Below are 27,556 nucleotides of genomic sequence, written 5' to 3' on the forward strand. Positions count from 1 at the left end.
AGGGGCTCCCACAGAAAAGGCTCTCCCCCTGGGTGTCGCCAGCCGACATAACTTGGCCGATGGCATCCTGAGGAGTCCTTCTCTGTGGGAGCGAATTGGCCGGTGGGAGGCTGTTGGTGGCAGAAGTCGGTCTCGAAAGTACCTGAGTCCTGTGCCATGGAGCGCTTTAAAGGTGGTAACCGGAAGACCGCTGGGAGCCAGTGCAGCTCGCGCAGGAGGGGTGTCACACGGGCACAACGAGTTGCGCCCATAACCACCCACATGGCCGCATTCTGGACCAGTTGGAGCCTCCGAGTGCTCTTCAAGGGGAGCCCCATGTAGAGAGCATTACAATAGTCCAGCCAGGAGGTGACAAGGGCATGAGTGACCGTGCGCAGGGCGTCCCGGTCCAGAAAGGGCCGCAACTGGTGGATCAGGCGAACCTGATAAAAAGCCCCCCTGGCCACGGCCATCATATGCTCTTCTAAAGACAGCCGTGCTTCCAGGACATCCAGATTGCGAGCCCTCTCTATGGGGGGTAGAGATTCACCCCCTATAGACAGCGATGGAGCCAGCTGACTATATCGGGACGCCGGCAACCACAGCCACTCGGTCTTGGAAGGGTTGAGTCTGAGCCTGTTCCTCCCCATCCAGACCCACACGGCCTCCAGGCAGTGAGACATCACATCAAGGGCATCGTTGGGATGGTCTGGGCTGGAGATGTACAGCTGGGTGTCATCAGCGTACAGATGGCACTTTCACCCCAAAACCACGGATGATCTCACCCAGCAGCTTCACATAAATGTTGAACAGGAGGGGCGAGAGGACCGACCCTTGCGGCACTCCCCATGCGAGACACCTTGAGGTCGACTTCTGCCCCCCTGCCAACACGAACTGCGAGCGGTCGGAGAGGAAGGAGGAGAACCATCGTAGCACGCTGCCTCCTATTCCTAACCCCCTCAACCGCTGCAGCATGATACCATGGTGGATGTTATCAAAAGCCGCTGAGAGATCTAACAGGACCAGGACAGAGGAGCAACCCCTGTCCCAAGCCCTCCAGAGATCGTCCACCAACGCGACCAATGCCGTTTCCATGCTGTACCCCTGCCTGAAGCCCGACTGGTATGGGTCCAGATAGGTAGCTTCATCCAGGTGCCGGGGAAGCTGTCATGCCACCACGCTCTCAACAACCTTCACCACAAAACGAAGGTTGGAGACCGGATGGTAGTTGGCTAATTCAGCCGGGTCCAGGGAAAGCTTCTTGAGGACAGGCCTCACCACCGCCTCTTTCAAGGCGGCAGGAAAGGCGCCCTCACTCAAGGAAGCACTTATGATCCCCTGGAGCCAGCCTCGTGTAACCTCCTGGGAGGCCAGTACCAACCAGGAGGGACACGGGTCCAATAAACACATGGCGGCACTAATCTTACCCAGAACCCTGTCCACATCCTCTGGAGCCACAGGATCAAACTCCTCCCAGATAATATTCTCAAGACCTACCCTCGTCTCCTCCCCCGGACTCATCCAGTCGGAGTCCAAGCCTTCGCGAATCCAAGCGACTTTATCATGCAGGAATTGCACAAAATCCTCAGCTCGACCCTGCAAGGGATCTTCCCGCACTCCCCCCCGAAGAAGGGAGTGGGTCACCCTAAACAGGGCGGCTGGGCGGTTCTCTGCAGATGCGATAAGAGTGGGAAAATGGTTAGATTTCGCCACTTTTATCGCCACTAGGTAGGTCTTGATATAAGACTCACCTGTGTCCGGTCAGAATTGGATTGACTAGTCCGCATTGACTAATGCAACCGCGCAGGTTGTTATGGGAGCTTCCAGTTACTCCCGTGTTACTCCTCTCCTACATGAGCTGCACTGGTTACCAGTGGTCCTCCGGATCCACTTCAAGGTGCTGGTACTTTCCTATAATAGCCGTTCATGGCATGGGCCCGGGGTACTTGCAGGAGCAGCTTCTGCCGGCCTCCCGCCGTCCAGTGCGCTCGCATAGGGCTGCCTCCTCCGGGTGCCATCGGCCTGGCAATGTCGGCTGATGGCGCCCAGGATGAGGGCGTTCTCTGTGGGCGCACCGATCCTCTGGAATGGGTTACCCACGGGGCTCCGGACGGCCCCCGACCTCCGCTCTTTCCGCAGGGACCTGAAGACATGGCTCTTCCAACAAATCGGCTGATCTGCTGAGAGTTTTTAGTTCTCTAAGGGTTTTAATTGGATTATTTTAATTAACTTAAATTAACCCATTAACTCATTGTTCTGTGGTTTTTATCTTTGTGAGCCACCCCACGTCCTTCGGGAGAAGGGCGGCATAAAAATATGATTAAATAAATAAATAAATAAATAAATAAATAAATAAATAAATAATGAATTGCATTTGTCTCACTTCACATTCTTGACAGCTTTAAGAGGGGAGGACTTCAACTCCCAAAATCCTCCAGCTGGGATGCTTTCAGAGGGAAGCACTACAACTCCCAGAATCCCCCAGTCAGGATGCTTTAAGAGAGGACTACTACAACTCCCAGAATCCTCCAGCTGGGATGCTTTAAGATGGAAGCACTACAACTCCCAGAATCCCTTACTCAGGATGCTTTAAGAGGGGAGAACTACAACTCCCAGAATCCCTTACTCAGGATGCTTTCAGAGGGGAGCACTACAACTCCCAGAATCCCCCGGTCAGGATGCTTTCAGAGGAGAGCACTACAACTCCCAGAATCCCCAGCCAGCACACTTTAAATCCATATCACATCAATGGCAACATTAATAAAAGTTTAACTGCAAGGGAGGATTTCTCAGCCGCCTTCCCCCTTGGGAATCCCTTTCTTGCCCGCTATCCTGGTTTGTTCCAACTTAACAGGTGGTTTTTTAAACCTACTCCGAGTCCCATCATCCTTAACATTAAAAGTGAAATATTGAGGTTGATTTCTGGAAATGTAGCCCATCCAGTGGTGGGATTTTCTGAGCAGTTTGGCAAACTGGTTGTTGGAAGAAATCATTGGGGCAGAGAAGCGGTTGTTAAATCATTTGAATCCCACCACTGAGCCCATCTACCATGTCTTGTAAGCCAGCCAATGGGGGGGTAGTCTCCCCCTTACCCTGTCCATCCCCCTTCCTCTCCCCTGGGGCTTTGGGGTGAGCAGGGCTACTCCTAGTTAGTAGGACCCCAGCGGTGAGTTTGGGACAGGCTTAATGTCCAAGAAGGGCAGTCTCTTTAAGAACCAGGACAGAGAGCTTTTGACCCCTCCCTCTTTCCCCTCAATCCTCCCCCCCCCCACATTTAAAAAAGGGAGGGGCTGGAAAGGTAAGCGTGAGGGTTTCTGAAGAGCTTTCTGGTCCGAAGGAAGCCAATTCACTGGATCCGGATACCTGCCTGAGAATCCTGGCTACAATGGGGTCTATCCTCAACCGCTTCTGGAACGCGAAAGAAGGTAAAACTGGACCCTCTGGGAGGGGGTATTTTAGGTGGGGGGGGTGCATGTGGGCTTTGCAGGGGGGATTGTGGTGCACCTTCCTTTTAAACTGGCAGGCCAGGGGTGCTTCTCCAGCTGAGGATGACGGGTGGTGGAGTCTGGGGCATGGTGGTTTGTTGGATTAAAGAAGGACGCTGTGTGTTGAGAAGGTCTGGGTTTGACCGACTAGAGTGGAGTAGCTTTAAGTTGGGTTGAGCTGAATAGAATTGAATTGAGTAGGGTTGAGTAGGGTTGAGTTGAGTAGGTATTAGGTTTTTTTTGAGTAAGGTTGAATTGCGGCTCCCTAAGTGGCTCAGTGACTAAGATGCTGAGCTTATGAATCCAAAAGGTCACCGGTTCGAATCCCTGGTATAGGTCTTCTGTGTGACCAAGGGGGTTGGACTAGATGACCTCCAAGGGCCCTTCCAACTCTGTTACTGTTACTAATTAGGGTTTGGGTTGAGTAGTGTTGGCTTGGTAGGGTTCAGTTGGATGGAGTAGGAATGGTTGGAGTAGGGCTGGGTAGAGTAGGATTGAGTAGAGCAGGGTTGGGTTGAGTGGAATAAGGTTGGGTTAAGTTGGATAGATAGAAGAGAATTGAGTTGAGTAGGGTTGGGTTGAGTTATGTTGGGGTAGAGTTTCTTAGGATTGAGTTGGGTAAAGAAGGAATGGGTAGAGTAGGGTTGGGTAGAGTCAGTATTAATTGTGTAACTGCACAATGGATGTGAGGACCGCTAGCCGTCTTCTCCTTTCCTAGGAGGAAACCAAATGGGAATGGAGCAGAAACCAGGTTAATAATCGGGGAGAAAGCTGGTTTATTGTCAGGTGGGAAGCTGTGAGACCTGGAAGCCTTGGAGATTTGAGGCTCCAGGGGAGTTGGGGGGGGGGGAGTGTAGAGGGAAGAAGACACGTAGCCAAAACAAAATTCTCCCTAGAAGGTCAAGGCCGAGGGCCCTGCAGCTGTGCGGAGGAGATTGGGAAGAGAGCTTCTGTTCCGGGCGGGGCCTGATTGGACGTGTGGGAGACCTTAGGTGGCGGAGGGGCCCGGACTGTCTTTGGGGTGGGGAAAATCCCGCTTTTCCCAGCTGTGCCAACATGAGGCCTCCAAGAAAAGTTAGCTTTGGGGAATTTCAAGCCTCGGAGTTTGGTTTTTACTTGGGACCCTGAGAGCAGCTGGTGGCACAGGTTCCCTTCTTGGAGTGTAAATGATGGTTTGTTGCAAAGACACCCACAACAAGCCACACCTCTGTGTGTGTGTATAGAGGCGCATGGAACTCAATTCCCAGAATTCTTTGCACTAGCAAGCTGAACATCTGGAGGGAGTCAGAGCTTAATGGGTGGCCAAAGCTGGCTGATGGTGGCTTACTTAGTAAATCAGGGTTCCTTAACTTGGTTGTGGGAAAAATTGGGTGGTTGAATAAAGGAATATTATGCGTATGTTTGCTTCCTCGAATAACTTATAAAAGTAATAAATCAGGACTTTATAGTCTAATCACTTTAATAACATAAATTAATATCCAGCCATCTCTCTCTTTCCTTCCATCCATCCGATCTATCCCTCTGTCCACTTATCCATCCGCTTCTTTCTATTTATCTGTGCCCATCACAAAGAGCATCCGAATTTTGAACACGGGGACACCACAGCCTGTGAGTAAGGGTTGCAACGTCGGTCACTAAAGGAACAGTCATAAGTCGAGGCTTGCATCACCTTTTCCAAGAGTCCTGGGGAAAATCAGGCAGGATGGTTCCCACAAGGGTGAAGGAAACCCATTTCTCTGGTTTTGAACCTTCACAAGACAGATGGGGAGGGGGCCTTCCTTACTAGGGGGTCCCAAGTGGGGGGGGGCAGCTCTAATTTCAAAGCCCATCATCCCTAAATGAGGGAGGGTCAGCGCATCATAAGAACACCCTCTATCTTTGTCTCCCACTCTCTTTTCTTTCTTTCTTTCTTTCTTTCTTTCTTTCTTTCTTTCTTTCTTTCTTTCTTTCTTTCTTTCTTTCTTTCTTTCTTTCTTTCTCTTTTCTTTCTCTCTCTTTCTCCCTGTTTTTCTCCTCTCTCTTTCTCTCTCTCTCTCTCTTTCTCTCTCTTTGTCTGTCTGTCTGTCTCCTCTCTTCTTTTTCTCTTTCTTTCTTCTTTCTTTCTCTTTTTCCTCTTTTTCTTTCTCTCTCTCCATCTCTCTCTGTGTCCTCTCCCTCCCTCTTCTTTTTCTCTCTCTTTCTCTTTCTCTTTTTCTCTTTCTCTCTCTCTGTCTCTTCATTCTCTCTCTTTTCTTTTCTTTCACTTTCTCTGTCTTTCTCTCTCTTTTCTCTCTCTCTTCTTTCTATTTAACCTGTCTAAATTAAAGCCTGGTGGGTTAGGGAATTTTATTTCGAGCAGAGGATTTGAGGGCTCTTCTAGTGAAATACCTCCGGACCCTCTCTAATGAACGGATGTCTGAAACACAGTCAGGGTTCCAGGCAGGTGAGCAATATTCAAGGGTAGGTCTGGCAAAGGTTTTATATGCCCTAGTTTGAAGTTTAGCATTACCAGAGAGAAAACTTCGTAAAATAAGATTGTTAGTCTTGTATTTTAATGTCTGATGTTCGTGTGTTTTTGTTTTTGTCACTTGACTTCTTTTGGTATTGTGTAAAATACGCAATAAAAATTATTTAAGAAAAAAAGATTGACAGCTCTCAATGTGGCTGTGAGGAGGAGGAGGAGGAGGAAGAAGAAAAGGAAGGAAGGAAGGAAGGAAGGAAGGAAGGAAGGAAGGAAGGAAGGAAGGAAGGAAGGAAGGAAGGAAGGAAGGAAGGAAGGACTGGGCAGTCCTTGGTGCTCTCTGAGCTTCAGTATTTTCTTGCAGACGTCTCATGACCCAACTAGGGAACATCATCAGTGCTAGAAGGGGGAGGGGCTTGCAGGGAGGAAGAGTAGTAGTAGTAGTAGTATGAAGGCCTCCCAGCCTCTTAAATTGCTTAAATCCGTCGGTGTCTCTTGCCAGGTGGACTGTTTGACTTCTGCTTCCCCCCCTCCTCTCTCTCCCCCCACAGAAGGCTCGGAAAGCCTCTCCTCCACCTCGAGGCCGAGTGGAGAAGTCCAGCCCACCACGCCGATTTCTCTGGCTGTGACAGCTGACTATGCCTTGCAGGGTCTCTCACAGGAGGCCGAGCAGACCGATCCCTCCTGGCCTCTTTCGGAACAAGACGTTATCCGAGCAGGTTCCGAGACAACCCAAGACTATCTCACTGCCTGTCTGGAGTCAGAAGTCGAAGTGGAGGGAGCGTCAACTTTTGACCTGGGCAACAGCGAGGACCGTGCTATGCTGGCATTTTCCAAGGCAAAACCTGACTCTCAGTCTTTCCTGGCACTGAGCAAAACCCCAGAGAACATCCTTGCAGAAGACAATGGGGCCCTGCTCGATGCCTCAGCTCAGTTGCCCCAAGAATCTCCTCTGCTCCACCCAGATGGGGAGGGAGGAACCGAACTGCAGATCTGGAGTGTTACCCGCAAACCTCCGGCGGAAGGTAAGATCTCCCGTTTTCTCCCCATTCAACAATTACGGATGGTTCTCAATTTACGACTGTTTGTTTAGTGACCGAAGGGAGTTTGGGACTGATTCTCATATTCAACACCCTGTGGTCACGTGATCGAAATTGGCTCATATTTATGATGGTCGCAGCGTCCCGCAGGTCACACAACCCCCTTTTGCGACCTTCCGACAATGCCGAAACTGGATTTGCTTAACGACCGTGTTACTCACTGAACAACTGCAATGGTTCTCTTAAGAAGAGTGGCAGGGAAGGTTGTAAAATGGAACCAAATTCACTTAACAACTGTCTTGTGTAGTAACAGAAACGGACGTGATTGTGGTCATAAGTCGAAGACCACTCACTTAATGACCGTTTCAAAGTTAGAATTGGACCTGCTTCCAAACCTCCAAACCTCTTAAAGTCTCTGTGGTCACATATCACCATTTTGGACAGTCAGTAGCTGATCTGCTTTTATGACCGTTTGCATCTTTCCCTGATCACTAAACCCTGATTTACAATGTTTTTGCTGAAATTGACGTTTTCAGTCAATCCTGCCTCATATCAACCAGTGGGTTCGCTTAATGACTGCTGTGTTTGCTAAACGACCACAGGAGTGGCTTAACGAGTGCAAGAGTCACTTAATGACCGCAGCAATGGCTTAATGACAACAGCAGTCGCTTAACGATTGCAGCCATGGCTGAAATACAGCAGTTTACAGCAGTTGGAAAAGGAGACCTCCGTTAGAATACCCTAAAATATCTTTCTGCAGGATCTTCCAACGATTCTGAAAGCAACGAAGGATCTCTCCCGGAATGGGAAGAGCCGAACTTTGAAGAACCACGGACAGCTCACTCGGTGCAGGTGTGGCCCTCGCAGACCGAAATGGGTGGACTTCAATTCCCAGAATTCCCTAGTCAGTGGCACCTGAGGTGGGCTGGGCTGAGACAGAGAGGCTCAAAGTCACTCAGCTTGCGGGACTAGAACTCCCTGTCGCCTGGTGATTGGCCCAACGTCACACGACCCACAATTGCAAAGACGGGAGGGTTGATGGGAAGATGCACAATAAAATAAATAAACAAAAGACCTTTTCAAAAACGATCTCGGACGTTAATCGAGGCCAGCTATGTGCCTTTTCGGGAAGGTAAAGAGAAGTTTTGGGGAGAGCATAAAAACTCTTTTTCACCCAAAGGGATCCGCTTAGTAGTAAGGGATGAGTAAAGGGATTTGGTTTTTTTTGCAGACCCAGCTGATGCATTCCCTGGGGACTGACGAGGAGGCCATTAGGAAACCGAAACTAAGCCGGAGCGAGAAAAAAGCTCGAAAGGTAATTCCCTTCCTCCCTCCTTTCTTTCCTCCCTTCCACAACACTCCCTTCCTTTTTCCTCCTTTCCTTCCCTCTTTCCCTCCCTCCCTGCCCTCCTCCCTCCCTCCTCCCCTCCCACTTCCCCTCCCTCCTTCCCTCCCCTCCCCCTTCCATCCTTCCTTCCCTCCCTCCCTCCCTTTCTTCCTCCCTCCCTCCTTCCTTCCTTTCTCACAAATCACTCAAGGCGGTGAACCTATCCAGCATACATCCTTCCTCCTATTTTCTCCAAAACAACAATCCTGCAAGGTAGGTTGGGCTTTCAGAGAGGGACTGGCCCAAAATCACCCAGCTAGATTTCTTGCTTAAGTGGAACTAGAACTCATGGTCTCCTGGTGATTGAATCAAAATCAACCAACATCCTTTCATACTTAAGGTGGAACTATAATTCACCGTCTCCTGTTGATTGGCTCAAAGCCACGCAACTCTCTTTCGTGCCTGACACTAGAACTCGCCACTTTTATTAAGAGTGTTTATCTAGAGTTTGCTAGTTTCCTGATCTGGTCTACCTCAAAGGGCTGGCAAGGTGAAAGTCTTCCACTCATTGTAGTAAGCATCAGCCACAGAGCGCCTAGGAACAACTCCAATTTTTGGGGTGTAAATATCTCTCTTGCCCTTTCTTTGGTTCTGGACTGAGAAGTTAAGTTCTCTCAAGAGGTCAGAAGAAGACTTCTGCATGGTTCATACCAGAAACATCTTGTGGTCTCCAGAATTTGCCAGAGTTCATGGTCCACCATGTCTTGAAGAAGACCGAACCTCAAGATGGCCTTCCGTGGAAGCAAGGGGTTGGTCTACAGGACCTCAACTGTAGCTTTGGATGGGAGAAGGTCCCTCCTTCTCCTTGTTCTTCAACCAGCTCTTTGGTTGACCTACAAGAGGCCTCATTAGTTTCCTTCTGTGGCTTTTGAGGGTGTTGTGAGTTCCTCTCTCCGTGGTGTGGTTGAGAGCCCATCAACATGATGCTGATGGGCTGTGTGTGGTGGCCTTCTTTGCCCCCAGGCCATGTCCAAGCTGGGTCTGCAGCAGATCCACGGCGTGACCAGGATAACCATCCGTAAATCCAGGAATATCTTGCTTGCCATCACCAATCCGGATGCCTTCAAAAGTCCAGCTTCTGACTCCTACATTGTCTGGTGATCTGGAAAGAGGGAAGAGGATCTGGGGGAGGGGGAAGTCTTTGATGACTGAAGAGGGAGGGAGGGAGGGAGGAAAGAGAGATAGGTCGATGGGTGGAAAGAAGGAAGGGAGGAAGAATGATGAAAGGTAGGAAGGGGAAGGAAGGAAGGAAGGGAGGGAGGGAGGGAGGGAGGGAGGGAAGGAAGGGAGGGAAGGAAGGGAAAAGAAGGGGGAATGGCAAGGAAGAAGGGACAAAGGAAGAGAGAAAGGGAAGGAGAAAGGAACAAAAGAAGGAAGGAGAGATAGGATAAGGGAGGGAAGGAAGGAGTGGAAGGAAGGAAGGAGTAATGAAGCAAAGGGGGGAAGGAAGGAAGGAGAGAAGGATTGATGGAGGAAATGAAGGTGAAAGGGAAGCAGGAAGGAATGAAACAAGGAAGGAGATATAGGATTAGGGAGGGAGGGAGGAAGGGAGGAGAAAGAAATGAAAGAAGGAAGTAGGAAGGAGAGGAGAAGGATGGATGGATGGAAGGAAGGAAGGAGATAGGGAAGGGGAAGGAGAAATAGTGGGAGGGAGGAAGGGAGGAAAGAGCTTGGAAAGATTCTATTGGATAACTGAAGAGGGTGGGAGGGAGGAAGGGAGGGAGGAAAAATGGAAAAGAAGGAAGAACGGAGCGAGGGAGCGAGGAGGGACAAAAGCAAGAAAGAATGAAAGGGAGGGAGGAGAGAAAGGAAGGAGAGAGAGACAGAGGGAGGGAGGAAGGATAGGGTGAGAAGGAAGCAAGGAGGGAGGGAGAGGGAGAGGAGGAAGGAGGAAGGAGGAGAGGGAGGGAAGGCTGCAAGGAGAAGGGGAGGGGAAAACGAAAGAGGGGAAAAAGAAAGGGAGGAGAAAGGGAGGAAGGAAGGAAAGTGGATGAGAGGGAAGGCAGGAAAGGGGAAAGGGAAGCGAGGGAGGGAGAGAGCAGGTGAGAGAGAGGGAGGGAGGGAGAGAGAGACTGACTGACTGACTGACTGGACGGACATTCTCATTTTTAACACCAGTAGTCCTCAACTTATGCCTACAACTGAGCCCAAAACTTCCATTGGGAAGTGAGACAACCGTTGCCTCAGATATTGCGCCAGTCACTGCAGTTGTTAAGAGAGAGTCACAATGGGACTTCCGGTGGCTCCATGATCACCGAACGGACACTCTTTTAGGAGCTCCAGCCCTGTGATTTAATTAGCCGCTAGAACAGCGAAAACCGGCTGTTCAGCGGCTTGAAAATCTCCCCCTGGGAAAAAGGGAGAGAGAAGAGCTGAAGGGTCTGGGTAGAGCTCCCCTAGACCCCCAGGTTTTTTTTTTAAGCCTGGGGGTTGCAGGGTGAGCTCCCTGTAAGCCCTTCATTGCTCCGAATCCGGGACGAGTCTGCTTCATGCAGACGAAGGCATCGCGTCCACACCAGCAACGCAATTTTAAGGATTTAAAGAATTTGGACTTTGGGTGCTGGCAGAGCAAATCGGGAGAACAAAAAAAAAACCAAAAACCTGCAAGTAACAAACAGGAGGAAATTAATCAGAGGATTTTGATTCGGGAGGACAAAGAGGCTGTCAAGATTGAAATGGAGCTTGGCACAATTGAAACACAGGTCTTGGCAGACGCTTCCACTCAATTAATAGAAAAGCAACAAGTAGACTCTTTATTGCAAACTGATAAACTTTATGGCAACAATTCTTGGCTTTATAGACAAAGGAATGAACTGATTGAGCATACAAGTAAGAAGAGTCGAAATGGGGGTTCTAAACCAGAGAAAATGATTTCAAGAAGAGAGCGAGCTTTCAACATACATCAACCTCAAATCAAAATCTAAAAATTTTCGAAAATAAAACTAGGGGGAGGAGCAATGTTGAAAGAATTATTGAAGAAGAAGGACTGGAAAAAATATAGAAAGAAGGCAAGAATAGAAGATTAAGTCTTTTTGGGAGGAGGATTTTTGTAATAAATTGAAAATCTTAATTAAATTGGTATTTTTAAAGGTTATTCTAAGACAATGATATAAAGGAAGTGTTTTCTTACAATTAGTTTTGGATATAAAAACGATGGCTTCTTAAAAGTTATGGAGGTATTAAAATGGTTAATTGAAAATTTGAAGGATATCTTCCTGCAGGTTTTGAAATTTATATCTTGTGAAATGAATTAAGAATGTTTCATTGATGTATTAAGAGATTTTTAAAATGTTTAACATAAGATTATAGTATCTTAAAAGGTATACGAGAGGAAATGTTTAAGGTTTTAAAATGTCCAATTTTATGCAGGATTAAAGAGGATAAATGTTAAATTTAGAATTTTATTAGGGAGTAATGCTGAAAAAGAATGGTGTTTGAGGGTGTGGAAATGAAGCTTATCCATGATTTTTAATGTTTGTAATATTGTTAAATTATTGGATTACACATCAAGAAAAAGGTCTTTATATTTAGGAAGAATGAATTTAATTCAATTAATTTTGAGAATTTATAAAAGGGAGGTTAATGAATTTGAGTAAGGGGAGTTAAAGAGTGTGTGGGAGTTTTGAATTTTGTAGTTAGTATATTTTAGCTTTTGTTTGTTAAATGTTATACCCTGTTTTCGCTCTTGGAAGTCGGGGGGTGGGGTGGGGAGGGAGGGACAAAGGTTGGGTTGGGATAAAAGTGTTGAATAGATAAATGTTTTAACAGAAAAGTAAAAGTGGGGGAAATGTAATAATAAATGAAATGATAATATTAGATATGATGAGTATTGGAGGAGTAAGATGGAAAAAAGATGTATTCAGATGATATATTGACTGATTGATTATATATTGTATGTTTGTTTGTTTATAAAATAAAAAACTTTTCAATTAAAAAAAAAGAGAGAGAGTCACAATGGTCCTTAAGCGAATCCGGCTTCCCCATTGACTCTGCTGTCCGAAAGGTCTCCAATGGGGGTTCAGGCAACCCCCGGGGGTCACCGCAACCGCCATAAACACGAGTCCGTTGCCAAGTTGTCTGAATTTGGATTACGGGAATGCCGCAACGGTCATAAGCGTGGAAAAATATGGTCTTAGCTCACTTTTTCATTGCTCTTCTACCTTTGGTTGCTAAACGAATGGTTGTACATTGAGGACTTCCTATGTTGTGATAGATTGGCATCTGCCTTTCTTGACTGGAGAGACCAAGAGATTGTCTTCTTCTCACCTCAGTGGGAGAATTCAGATTGGAAATGGAGGTTTAGGGAAGTGGTGCTCTCAAATTCCTGGTTGAAGGACCTGGCCTCTTGGTAGAACATGGAAGGGTCTTCTAGGCCAACCATCTGGGACTCGTTGGAGAATGTCTTATTGGGTGTCTTCTTCTGAAGACAAGCCAAAGCCAGGTCTCCTTCTCCTCCAGAATGGAGAAAGATCTAAAATCCCTCCGTTGTTTTCTGCTGCAGGTGGAAAACCTCTCCCAACAGGTCTACAAAGAGGCGGCGGAGAAGTTCAAAGTTCCTATGGATCACTCAACTTTGATCAATGAATCTGGTTCAGTCTTCACCATCATCAAGGAGAGTGAAGAAGAGGAGGAGGTAAGGAGACCCAGATGTCAACCTTCTCCAGACTTGAGCTGGAGGTGGGGGTGGAAAGGAGGGAAGCCCAAGAGGAATGAGTACCTTCATGATGTTCTCCTTGGAGGTCCACCTCCTAGGAGGTCCAAGGGGAGTAGACTTCTCGGGAGCCAGGCTATTAACCCATGGAGCACAATTCTTGCCTATAATATCTTGCTTGGACCGAGAATGGGGACTCTTCTCTGGTCTCCTCCATCTCTAGGACCAGATGAGTTGTCCACTATGGATGATGCCAATATTGGTGGCATCTCCAACCTAAATGCTGTGGTCAGGTGTCTCTCAGATACGTAGGGACTACTCTACATAGAAGGACCCAAAATTCCTAGGGCTGGGGGGGGGACGTCTAGTCCAACCTTCTGCCCAAGATAGGAGACTTCATACCATCCCTCATCTGAGCTTTGGGGGTCCTTTCTAAGGCCACAAGTCCATGCCAACCTCTTGAGGGACGATCTCTTGGTAACTTCTTAAGCCAGCTCCATGTTCTTTCTAAAGATGCTAAGCTTGGATTTCAGGTTGCTGGGACACCATAAAGTGTTGGAGAAGTCATCCCATGGTGGGGTAGGTCTACTGGAACCTTACTCCATTGTTACTATAATTATTATTATGGTTTGCTGGAAAGTCAGCCAGAGGTTGAGGTGGGATCTGGGATTTGGATTCACCTCTTGAAGTCCACCTTACATGATGGTCCCTCTTCTTTCTTTCTTTCTTTCTTTCTTTCTTTCTTTCTTTCTTTCTTTCTTTCTTTCTTTCTTTCTTTCTTTCTTTCTTTCTTCCTTCCTTCCTTCCTTCCTTCCTTCCTTCCTTCCTTCCTTTCTTTCCTGCCTGCATTTATTTCTGTATTTCCTTCCTCCCTCCCTTCCCAGGTGGACGAAACGGGTCTGGAGGTGAGGGATATTGAATTGGTCATGGCTCAGGCCAATGTCTCCCGGCCAAAAGCCATCCGAGCCCTCCGAAACAACAACAACGACATCATCAGTGCCATAATGGTGAGTGCTTGAGGGCAGCAGCCGTCCCTCCTCTGCTGTGGTGGAAGGTAGCCTGGATTCCCAGCAGGAAAAGAGGGAGGGAGGGAGGGAGGGGCTGCATTCCAGAGGAGGGAGTGCCAGGTTTTGAGAGTTTGGTTGAGAGGGAGAGAATTTACAAGGCTCCGTCCCAGCAGTTCCCAGACTATATCCCTAGGGAGTCTTATATGGGCAGTTCTCGACTTATGTCGGTTCAGTTAATGTCCGTTCCAAGTTTGAACGGCATGGAAGAAAGGGACTTAGGACTGTTTTCCCCACTCATGACCAACAGAGAGTCCCCACCGTCATGAGACCAAAACTCGGATGTTTGGCAACTCACTCGTATTTATGACAGTCGCAGCATCCCAGGGGGCAGGGGTCACATGATCTCCCTTTTGTGACCTTTTGACCAACAAGGTGAAGGCGGACGCCATGTTCACTTAAGAACCGTGTGACTAACTTAACGACTGCACTTAACTGCAGGCAAGGAAGGTTGTAAAATGGGACAAAACTCACTTAACAAACATCTCGCTTAGCGACAAGAATTTTGGGGTCAATTGTGGTCCTATTTCCACCACTACCTATAGAAATGATAGAAATGAATAGAATACAATAGAATAGCATTACTATATTATATATTATATTATGAAAGGGACACGGTGGCTCAGTGGCTAAGATGCTGAGCTTGTCGATCGAAAGGTTGGCAGTTCAGTGGTTCGATTCCCTAGTGCTGCGTAACGGGGTCAGCTCCCATTACCTGTCACAACTTCTGCCAACTTAGCAGTTCGAAAGCAGGTAAAAAATGCAAGTGGAAAAATACTTTACCTTATATTATATTATAGTGTATTAGTATAGTGTAGTATATACTGTGCTTCCCCCAAAATAAGACCCTGCCTTATATTTTTTTTGAACCCCAAAATAAGCGCTTGGCCTTATTTTTGGGGAGGTCTTATTATTTTGGGGCACTTGTCGCCTTACCTGATTTCCAGCTTTTCCTCCTTAATCCCAACCAGAGGAAATGGTGGGGACTGGATGCACATGCAGTTAAATATTTTCGGGGAGGGCTTATTTTCATGGGGGGGGGCTTATTTTAGTGCATGTGCTCAAAATCCTGATTGGGCTTGTTATCAGGGGATGCCTTATTTTTGGGAGAAACTCAGTAGTATAGTATGTATAATATTTTATATTCTTATAGATTATAGAATATAACTAGCAACAGTGCTAGAAGGGGCTGGAGTTTGTGGGGAGGAGGAGGAACAGGAGGGGAGGAAGAAGAGGAAGAGGAGGATTTGGGGGGGGGGGTTCCTTGGTGCTTTCTGAGCTTGGTGAGTATTTCTTGCAGACGTTTCATGACCCAAGTAGGTAACATCATCAGTACTAGAAGGGAACTGGGTTGGGTGTCTGTATATATTTAGTCCCTTCTAGCACTGATAATGTTTCCTAGCTTTGTCCTGAGACATCTGCACAAAAAACAGCCAGCTCAGAGAGCAACAAAGACCCCACACTCCTCCTCCTCCTCCTCCTCTTCTTCCTCCTCCTCTTCCTCTTCCTCCACCTCCTCCTCCTCCTCCCAAACCCCATCCCCCTTGTAGCACTGAAGATGTTCCCTAGTTGGGTCATGAGACGTCTGCATTAAAACCTTCCAGCTCAGAGAGGTCCAAAGACCCAACGGTCCTTCTTTCTCTTCCTCCTCCTTCCTTGCAGCACTGATGATGTTGCCTAGCTGGGTCACGAAATGTCTGTGACAACTCCACCCCTCCACCCTCCCCAGTTCCTAGACCTGATGCTTCTCTTCTTCCCCTTCTGTCTTCCAGGAGCTGATCATGTAGTGACCGGTGGGGTGACGTCCAGCCCAGACCACCCTCCCCCTGCCTCAGTTTCCACCCCACCCATTTTTGTATAGATGACCAGTTTCCCGTAGCTGATACAGCTGTTAGGATGCAAAGATTTTACTCCCTGATTTTTCTACACAAAGTATGCTTTCACTTAATAAATAATATATTCACTTTTGCTACACCCGGACTCCGTCTCTCTGTCCTTTGCAGGAGGGGGGAGGGCCTTCGAAGGTGCCGAGTGTCAGTCCTTGACTTACAACGGTCTAGTTTGACTTTGTTCTATTACTTGTGCTTGCATAATGTTGAATTCCAATATTGCGTGATCACTTGTCCCCAAGGTTCCTGTAGCTTCAACACCTTCTATCATTTCATCTCCGTTAGTGAGAATTAAATCCAATATGGCTGATCCCCTTGTTCCCTTCTCCGTTTTTTGGGAAACAAAGTTGTCTGCTAGGTTTGTCAGGAACCTGTTGGATCTTCCACTTGGTGCAGAGTTTATCTCCCAGTTTTTGTTTTTTTTTAATTTTTTTTTAAAATTTTGATTTATATGCCGCCCTTCTCCGGAGACTCAGGGCGGCTTACAATGCGCTAAGCAATAGCCTTCATCCTTTTGTATGTTTATACGAAGTCAGCTTATTGCCTCCACAATCTGGGTCCTCATTTTACCTACCTTAGAAAGGATGGAAGGCTGAGTCAACCTTGAGCCTGGTGAGATTCGAACCTGCAGTAATTGCAGGCAGCTGGTCTTAATAACATAATGACATAATGTACTACTACCAAGTACATAAAAAAAAAAAGCATTTTTTTACAACCTCTTCGCTGAAGAGGTGGTAGAAAAAATGGTTTTAAAAGTTAAAAAAATAATTGGCCACACCCACCCAGTCACATTACCCCCCCCCCCATTAAGCCACGCCTACAGAACCGGTAGTAACAAATTTTAGATTTCACCACTGGTATAGACCTATGGCAATGTCATTTCCCACGCCCCCTTTAATATTGACCCAAATGCATTCAAGATAATTTTCATCATTGTTGTGCTCTATTTCTGTAGAGATGTAGTTATTTCTTATATATAGTGCAACTCCACCTCCTCTTTTATTTGGTTTATTTCTTTTAAATAATTTATATCCCTTTAGTTGTTTCATCCCACCAAGTTTCCGTAATGGCAACAATATCATATCTGTCCTCATTTATTGAATTTCTAATTCACCCTGTTTATTCCTCATACTCTGTGCATCGGTGTATAGACCTTTGAGTCCATTTTGATTGACCCTGTGTTGACTTTCTACATAACCTGTGTTGAGCCTGACTGCCCCTGCTTTCGTGCCACCTGTTTGATTAATGCACGTGGTATGGCACTCGCTATTAACTGCTTGCTTTTGGTTGACAGCAGGGGTGATAATCTTACTCGCACAGGCATCTATGCTACATGCACTGATAGCCCTATTAATTTTGGATTGCTGGGGACAGAAATGTTCTGTATCAATTAATTCTCTGTCCCCGCTGTTCAGTTTAAATGCTTATCCAGAAAATCTGTAAATTTATTGCTAAGTAACTCAGGCCCTTTCTTTGATGGGTGCAATCCATCTCTTTTGTACAGTTCTTCATTGGACCAGTTGCAGACATCATAAAACCAAAGCCTTCTGTCAAGTATTTGCAAGCCATTGGCACATATATCATACAGACACTAGTGGAGGCAGAAAGTGCCCCCATCCCTATGTGGAGAGGAGGGGCTTACACTGAGTATAAAACCCCCTCTAACCTTTCCACCTTGCTCTCTTTTACGTTTGTTCTCCATGAGACATGATCTTTGATAAGGGTAGTCACACACGCTGTGTGCCCCCTACCCTAATGGATATTAAGACAGCCTTTGTACATAGTTAATATGTTTTGTTATATGAATAAATACATTTATCACATTTATTCATGCATCTGCCTTTGGACTCTTCTATGCTCCTGGGTGTTTCTACGATCCCAATTTCCACACCTTCCCTTCTACACCACTCCTTTAGCCACACATTAACCTCCGCTACATGTTGGCCTTTCCCTTTTTGTTCGTTGTATACCAGTAAAACCTCTGAAAAGATAAGCCTACAACCTATACTACTAAGTTCATACCCCAAGCTCTGGAAATCATTCTGCATAGAAAGTACATCCTTTTGGGGCAGATCATTTGTGCCAAGATGTATAATAGCATCAACATATAAATCGCAATAAATAAATAAATAAATAAATAAATAAATAAATAAATAAATAAATAAATAAAATAAAATAAAATAAACATCACAGTCCTTACTGGCATTATTGACTTTTTTTTAAAATTTGATTTATATGCCGCCCTTCTCCGGAGACTTACAGTGCGTTAAGCAATAGCCTTGCTACTTTTGTATATATACAAAATCAGCTTATTGCCCTCACAAACTGGGTCCTCATTTTACCTACCTTAGAAAGGATGGAAGGCTGAGTCAACCTTGAGCCTGGTGAGATTCGAACTTACAGTAATTGCAGATGGCTGGTGTTAAATTACAGTGCCTCTGTCTGCAGAGCTATCCAGGCTCTTTTAAGGGCTATCCAGGTATTTTAAGAATACGCCTCTTGTCTCTGCTGGCAGTAGCACCTGGCAGACACCTGACCTCTTTCAAAACCTCCAAATCTTTTCCTAAATTTACATCCCTTACAATTGAATCCCCAACCAGAAGGTGGCTTCTCTTTTTGGATACCGTGCTCTTCTTGTGTGACCGATGTGTAAATACCTGGTTCACACTTTCCCCTTTCCAAATTAAGTTCTTCATCTCGGACCACGATCCCCCTGCTTATTTGAGTTATCAGTATCACAACTACCTTGACCTGTCACTTCATTGTCCCCATCAAGGTCAGCAAGAGCCCTGTATCTGCTATGCTGGGACGCAGCAAAAGTTTTGTGTTTCATGGTTCACAGCTCTCGCCCTGCCAGCTCCCACAGTTGTCCATACTGCCCTTCTCCGGCAGGATCTTTGTGATGGAGGGGACTGATGGTGCGGCAGCTCTGTTACGAGGATTCATGGATCAGGCCCAACAACAAGACATGAGTCAGTAGATTAATTAAATCTCTTTTATTCACAGGTTCATCTCAACAACACTTGCAACATCTGGGTCTGAGGAGCAAGGAAGAGTGTGCCCACCTTTTATACCCGAAGGCGGAGACTTAGGTAAGGAGGGGTCAGTGGGAGGAGCTGGACAGGTGGGAGTTTGGATTAACCCCTGCACTGCTGCACTATAGCTGACCCCTGGCATGGTTAAGGCATTTACCCTTGACAAGCTCAATAGAGTGGAATGGCTGAATTGGGCTTGGAGAGCACAGATTAGTGATTCTAGATAGGTAATCTGTCCAAGTAGACCACTAATTTGTTTACAAAGGGAACAGTTCCCAAATTTGAAAAGAGTACTGAGGAAGACAGCTGCAAAACAAGTATTACACTGAACTAAACCGGTCATTTTGAAATAGAATAAAATCACAGTCTCAAGTGCACTAACCCTGAATATATTATTGCTATTTTTGGTTTATAGTTATATGATTATAACTAGCTACCTTTCTCCTCTGTACTCACTCTCAGACCCCACCCTCACAGGCAGTTACCCCTGCCCCTAACTCCTGTGACGTGGGGAAAAAAAACAAAACCACAAGATTTCGCTTCCTGGCCATGTGGGGTTAAGACGGTGTCAAAAAATGCCAAACATTCCCCACGATCGAAACCGGGAGGCCTGGCCACTGACTCGTATGTACGATGGTGGCAACATCCCAAGGTCATGCGATCCCCCATTTGCGACCTTCTGACAAAATCAGGAGGCCGTTTTCACCTAACAACCAGGTGAGTAGCTGAAGGTGGCCGTGATTTGCGTAACGACAGCGGCAGGATAGGTCGCAAAATGGGGCTAAAATTCACTTAACCAATGTCTCACTTAACGACAGAAATTTTGGGGTCAGCTGTGGTCGTGAGGCAAGGACTGCCTGTATTTTGGGTCTGTGATGGGTCTGGATCCTTTTGTCGTCACATGACAATGGGTGCGTATTTTGTGCATCAGAATTACCAAACTGGAAGGGACCTCGTAGGTCATCTAGTCCAACCCCCTGCTCGATCAGGAGATCTTATATACCATCATGGGCAAACAGCTGTTCAATCTCTTTTTAATACTCTCCAGTGATGGAGCACCCATAATTTCTGGATTTTTCTTTTATAATGTTATAAAATGAGCCTGGTGGCGCAGCAGACTAAAGCACTGTTATTAACACCAGCTGCCTGCAATTACTGCAGGTTCAAATCTCGCCAGGCTCAAGGTTGACTCAGCCTTCCGTCCTTTCTAAGGTAGGTTAAATGAGGACCCAGATTGTGGGGGCAATAAGCTGACTTTGTATAAATATACAAAAGTATGAAGGCTATTGCTTAACGCATTGTAAGCCGCCCTGAGTCTCCGGAGAAGGGCAGCATATAAATCAAATAAAAAAAATAAAAAATAAAAATAAATCTCACCGTCTTCTGATCCCCCTCCCTCGTGTGAAAATTCAAGAAGCTGAGCTGAGTGAGAGTTACGAGACTCGCCAATGTCCCTCCTTTAGGCCCGCGCAGAGAGCTGGCGACACGGATAATGAAACAATTAAAAATGCTGGTGATTCGTTTAACAACCCTGGCAAAAAAGATCCTAGAATTGGACATGTTTCACTTAAGATTCTTGACAGCTTTAAGAGAGAAGGACTTCAACCCCCAGATTCCTCCAGCCAGCACCCTTTAAGTCCATATCACCCCAAGATATTATGAAAGCAGCATTAATGAAAGTTTAACTGCAAGGGGAGGTTTTCCCACCTGCTTTCCCCTTGGGAATCCCTTTCTTGCCCGCTATCCTGGTTTGTTCCATCTTAACTCTGATGGAAAGCAGGTGGTTTTTTAAACCTACTCAGAGTCCCAAAGAGAAAATCTCTTTAAGAACCAGAGGCAGAGAGCTTTTGACCCCTCCTTCTTTCCCCTCAACCCTTCTCCCCATTAAAAAAAGGGGGAGGGACTGGAAGGGTCAGCCTGAAGGTTTCTGAAGAGCTTTTTGGTCTGAAGGAAGCCAATTCACTGTATTGGGGTAACTGCCTGAGAATTGTGGTTACCATGGGATGTATCCTCAGCCTCTTTAAGAATGCGAAAGAAGGTAACTTGCTCCTCTGGGGGAGAGTATTTTGGGTGTAGGAAGTGCCTATGGGGTTCGCAGGGGGGATCTGTGGTGCGCCTTCCTTTTAAATTGGCAGGTCAGGGATGCTTTCTCCAAGCTGAGGATGATAGATGGTGGAGTTTGGGGCAAGGGAGTTTGCTGGATTAAAGGATGCTGTGTGTTGAGAAGATCTGGGTTTGATAGACTAGAGTTGAGTAGGGTTAAGTTGGGTTGAGCTGAATAGAATTGAGTTCAGTAGGGTTGAGTAGGGCTGAGTTGAGTAGGTATTAGTTGTTTTTGAGGTTCAATTGCATTGATTAGGGTTGTGTTGTGTTGGATAGAGTAGGAATGGTTAGAGTAGGGTTGGGTAGAGTAGGATTGAATAGAGCAGGGTTGGGTCGAGTGGAATAGGAATGGGTTAAGTTGGGCAGAATGGGTTAAGTTGTGCTGGTGGCCACATCAACTACGGAAGCAGAATTCGTTTGTCTATCCAAGGCCGCAAACAACTTAGTGTGGTTCGATGACCTGCTCTGCAGCATTTGGGCTGAACCCTCATACCCAATAGTCATCCACGAAGACAACAAAGCAGCAATAGAGATCTCAAGGGCCGATGCTGTAGGACAGCGATCTAGGCACATTGACATTAAGTGCAAACACGTCAGGCAGTTTTCAGAGATAGGTTTCATTAAGGCAGTACACTGTGACACAGAGGAGCAAACAGCAGATATTCTCACTAAACCCCTACCACATAAACAGCATGCGTACCTCATGTCCAAAATGTGTGTTTACATGTGATCCGTACCTGTGCATGTATATTCTCTGTACGTATATAACCACTTCTCCAGGTACCCAGTTAGACATTTAGAGGAGGTTTTGTCATGGTAAATGTCTTACTACAACACCTCCCTGATCATCCGGCCCTGCAAGGATTAACTGACCATATATCCCATAACCCCCTGTAACCACTCCTTACCTCCTTGCCCCTCCTCCTGGGTATAATAGCTCCAACCACGAGGTCCACAATTCATTCCAGATGTATACCTGAAAGAGAAAGGTACAAGGTCAGTGACCTTTAGTGCCAATAAACCTACAATAAAGACACAGAAAAGAATTGAAATTTGTCTTTGAGTTATTGGGCTAGATCCATCTTTAACAAAATGGTAGCAGAGGGCGGTTGCCCATAACTCCAGATAATGACTGAACCCAACATTTACCCTGAAGAAGGAAACAGAGCACAGACCAGAGCTCTTACCAAGAAGATGGCTGAGAAACTTGCAACCAAAGCCACAGCCATGGAGGAGACAGAAGCTGGAAGCGAGCAGGACTCCAGCCTGGACTCACAATCAGACGAAGAGGGGCCATTCAAGGAGATCACCGCCCTGGAAGAAGAAACAGCACAGAAAATGAATAAATTCAAACTCTCCATCCTGAAACTGATGGAGGCAAGCAGCGACGAAGAAAACCTCATCGCGGACCTTCAAAGCGTCTTCGAGCAGCAAGAAGCAGCGATTGAGGCCCCAAAGAGCACCGAGGGAGAAAAGCAAGCAGAAAAGGGTAAGCCACCCGAACCCGATGATCCCGAGCTGGCCAAATCCACTTTCGCGCCCTCTTCCCGGCGGCCATCTTGGATAAGCACCAGCCAATGGGAAGCCAGGATTTGAATCCCTTGGCGTGAAAATGCCCGAACCCCGAAACAGACGAGGGGGACACAGAAAGCGACTACGAAGAATGCAACTCTGAAAGCGACCATGAAGAAACTACAATAACTAAGAAAAAATCAGAAAAAAATCCTGGAAGACACAAAAAGGCCAGGACAACCAACGACGACCAGGCAACCGAGTCACAGCCAACTAGAGACACCGCGCACACCAACAACCGGCGCAAGAAACTGCCCACCTGCAGGAAGAATCAACCGCAGGACTCAAACTCACCACCCGCTACACCAACTACGCGAGGCCTGAGGGAAAAGAGAAAAACCGGCCACTCACCCGTGCCACGACCTCAACCAGGCTGATCCATGCGACCAGGGACCAGCGACCACGAGGGAGGATCCGCCGCCGCCGCCACCATCACCGCCGAGCCGCTGAGTGCAGGGAATCCTCAACCTACGACCTCCGCTGCTGCCCCGCCGCCGACCCGTGGAAGTCCTTGACTTACGACCGCGTTGCCTCCTCACCTTCTTCCCTTCTTCACCGGGGATCCAGCCGTCCAGCAGTGGTGTCCACCTTCAGGAGGAACCTTCGGACCCACCGGGGGTGGGTCCAGCCTCCCACCGGCAGGCCTGGGCCTAGGCCTGGGAGTTCCAACAGCAGGAACCTCACCCGATGGACTCTAGCGCGGAATGAGCTTCACGCATGCCCAGTACCTTCCTGTAACAAGAGAAGCAAGCTACATAGATCCAAGCAAGTACAGAATGATCACAGACATCCCAAAGCCTTATTGTGAGTTCAATCACAGTCTGGACCATGGACAGCTCCCCCCAGTAAGTAACCTTACTAACATTTCTGGGGCAAATTATGCCAATTTGCCAAAGTTACAGTTAGATGCGGGTAATGTTATAGAATGGAGTCAGCAATTGAGAATTGCTCTCATGAGAGAGAATGCACTGTTTTTAGCCAACAGACCTCCTCAAAAGCCCTGGTCACTGGAGACTGACTGTATTCATCACAGGGCATTTTGTATCATGTTAACCTCCATTCCATCTGCTATGTATCCGTCTATTGAAGACAATCTGACTGTTTATGATGTTATGCAAAAACTATGTAATCTGTTTTACAGCCAGAGTAGAGCCACAACCACTAGAATATCTAGGGAGTTTCATTCCACCAAACACAAGGCGGGAGTCCCCATGAGTGAGCACATTTTAAAGATGAATGCTACAAGGGCAGAGCTCATGCAGAGGGGGGAAATCATCACTGAAGAGAGCATGATAAGCATAATCATAAACTCTCTCGATAGCAGTTGGGACAACTTCATAACCCAACTAAATAGCCTCAGCTTGCAATACCTAACACTAGGCACACTAACCAGTCAGCTCGTTGCAGAGGACACCCTGAGGAGGGACCGCCAACTGTCCAGGAAGGATCCTTGACCCACAAAAAGGGTGGATTTCCAAGATAGGGCCAGGGACACCTCAGAATGTTACTCTTGTGGATCAAGGAACCACTTAAAGAGGGACTGTCCCAGGAACCATAGGGATAGGGGACAACATGACAGCAGAGGGGGGCAGTCACCTGAACACAGGTACCCAAAGGAAAGGGGGTGAGGGTGGTCTCCCAACCCCAGGAAGCATCACGAACGCAGTGACAACTCCAGGGACAGTAACTCAGGCTCTATGTACGGGATCAGTCACGATGACCCAACTGATAAACATAAGGTAGAGAGGAACACATGGCTCCTGGACTCAGGGGCCACAAACCACACTACTTGTAACCCAGGGCTGCTAGACTCACTCACAGAAGTAGACTCAGAGATAAAGGTAGCCAACCAAAGCAAGGTCAAAGTAGTAGGGAAGGGAAACATACACATCACACAGATAGGGGATCTAAAAGGGGTACTGTACGTGCCAGAGATACCCCACAACGTACTAGCCATCACAAAACTGACACGGGACACAAACATAGAAATAAGGTTCAAGGGCGGAAAAGCACACTTGATCAAGCAAGGGAAAGAGATAGGAAAGGTAACCATACATGAGGGACTTCCTTACTTCACACCCAACGCAGGGAGGAAGAAGGCATTGACACCAGCACGAACCACAAAATAGATGAATGTCCAGAAGTAGAGGGGGTACAGCAAGAGGCAGGGAGTTGCAATGGGAATGTCAACAAGTCTGTATCTATCGGGAAGCCATTGCATGATAACTGCGCCCACCTCCTCCACAGGAGGCTGGGACACATAAGCTTCCCCATTGTAAAGAGAATGATGGAATGTACCGAAGGTCTCAAAGTAAAGAACTGCGAAAACTATTTAGAGTGTTCAATCTGTAAGCGTTCAAAGATCAAGGTCAAAGCCATCCCCAGGGGATCAAAACGAACCACAGAGTCCCCCTTCCAATTAGTGCATATGGACTTGGTAGGGCCATTGAAACCCTCTGTGGGGCATAGGAAGCGATTCTTCCTCACGATTGTGAATGACTACACCAGATACGGGTATGTCTACTCCCTCAGACACAAAAACGAAGTGTTCCAAAGGTTTAAAGAATTCCACAGAAGAGTAGATATGCAACATAACATGAAAATAAGGCAAATAATGACAGACAGGGGCTCAGAATTCATGGCCAAGGAATTCACGAGGTGGCTGAGAGAACAGGGCATAGCGCATTACACCTCTTCACCTTTCTCCCCCTTCCAGAATGGGGTTGTAGAGAGAAAAAACGGAGTGTTGCAAACGATGATGAGGTGTGCCCTGGAGGATGCTGGGATGGGGCAGCACTTCTGGTCAGAGGCACTACACTACGCCAATTACACCCTGAATAGACTGTGGTCAAGCTCTATCAATAAGACACCATACGAGATGCTATACAACAGAAAGCCCAACATCGCACACTTACACATATTCGGCACCCCAGCCGATGTTCACGTCCCCAGGCAGTTAAGAAAGAAAGGGGAGAAATTATCAAAAAGACTGAGATTTGTGGGTTACGAACCAGGCACAAAGGGCTACAGATTTGTCAACAACAACAACCGTTTTGTCGTTTCCAGGTCAGCCAGCTTCCATGAAAATGCAAATTGGTCAAGGGTACACTCCAACGACATCCCCACCAATAGAGTTACACTCGAACATGGCCAGGGGGAAAAGGAAGTCAGAGAGATCAGAGGGCATAAAGCCAACAATCACAAAGCGAGCGTCAGAGAGTGGAAAGAAGGGCACCCTTCCCTGAAGATAGATGACCTGACAAACAAAGAGGCAGACAACATGCAAGAAACCGAGCCAACCCCCAGCAGGCCAGTCAGGGAAAACAGAAACAAGCTGCCAAGGAAGCTGGAGGACTATGTCATGGCCATCCACAACACCCATTTCACGCCCAGCTCATACGAAGACATCCTCGGGCTCCCCCAGGAAGAGAAAGAAAAATGGATGTCTGCCATGGAGAAAGAGATGGAGAGCCTAAGGAACCTCCAAGTATACTCACCTGCCCAAATTCCAGAGGACAAAAGACCAATAGGAACCAAATGGGTATTCAGAGTTAAGACATTAGAAGACAACAAGGTCCTGTACAAGGCAAGACTAGTCGCACAGCGTTTCGCCCAAAGATACCCCGAAGACTATACAGACACATACTCGCCTACCGTCAGGGCGGAGAGTGTCAAAAGCGCCCTGGTGGCGGCCACCATACTGGGCTTGGAAGTTTTCCAATTCGACGTACAAACAGCGTACCTGCACGCCGAGTTGGACAAAGAGATATACGTCAAAGCACCACCTGGGTACAACGAGGGCGAGAACCAGACCTGGCTGCTGAACAAAAGCCTGTACGGACTCAAGTAGTCGGGCAAAAGGTGGTATGATTGCCTAGCCAAGGCTCTCAGATCCATGGGCTTCGAAGCCACTTCAGCTGACAAATGCTTCTTCACGAAGAGAGAAAACAACACATTTGAAGGCGTGCTCGTTTACGTGGACGACATCTTGTACATCAGCAAACACAAGGACAGATGTAACAAGTTCGCCACTGAGCTGGGTAGCCACTTCTCCCTAAAGTCACTTGGAAAGATCAATAAATACCTAGGGGTCCAAGTGATGAAAACCGACAAAGGTTTTCGCCTCTCCCAGAGAGAAAAGATCATCGAGCTACTGTCCAAATGCAACATGTCCGAAGCAAAACCCAGCGAGACTCCCATGCAACCAGAGTTCCTGAAGACCATGTACGAGGAATCTGAACCCTTCACAGACAATAAATTGTATAGCTCAACGATAGGGTCACTGCTGTATATATCCAACTGGACCAGGCCCGACATCGCCTTAGCCGTCAATCTGCTGTCCAGACATGTAAGCAAACCCACAGTAACACACTGGAACGCCATCAAAAGACTACTTAGGTACTTAAAATTCAGCGCGGATGCCCAACTCTGCCTAGAGCCAGAAATATCCGAGAAACCAAAACTAACCTGCTACGCTGACGCTGATTGGGCTGGGGACATAAAAAGCAGAAAAAGCACCTCCGGCTACGTGCTACTACTCAACAATTTCCCCATCCATTGGTGCACTGGAAAGCAAAAACTGGTGGCCACATCAACTACGGAAGCAGAATTCGTTTGTCTATCCAAGGCCGCAAACAACTTAGTGTGGTTCGATGACCTGCTCTGCAGCATTTGGGCTGAACCCTCATACCCAATAGTCATCCACGAAGACAACAAAGCAGCAATAGAGATCTCAAGGGCCGATGCTGTAGGACAGCGATCTAGGCACATTGACATTAAGTGCAAACACGTCAGGCAGTTTTCAGAGATAAGTTTCATTAAGGCAGTACACTGTGACACAGAGGAGCAAACAGCAGATATTCTCACGAAACCCCTACCACATAAACAGCATGCGTACCTCATGTCCAAAAT

The 27,556-nt window shown here is 47.0% G+C and overlaps 1 pseudogene; it reads left to right on the forward strand.

Moving 5' to 3' along the window:
- The first annotated feature begins 5,855 nt into the window (after positions 1-5,855).
- LOC148114402 (uncharacterized) lies at positions 5,856-26,495 on the forward strand (annotated as a pseudogene).
- Positions 26,496-27,556: the final 1,061 nt, after the last annotated feature.

Source organism: Pantherophis guttatus, chromosome 4 (genome assembly GCF_059756535.1).
Source record: "Pantherophis guttatus breed Tessera chromosome 4, ASM5975653v1, whole genome shotgun sequence".
Lineage (NCBI taxonomy): Eukaryota > Metazoa > Chordata > Lepidosauria > Squamata > Colubridae > Pantherophis > Pantherophis guttatus.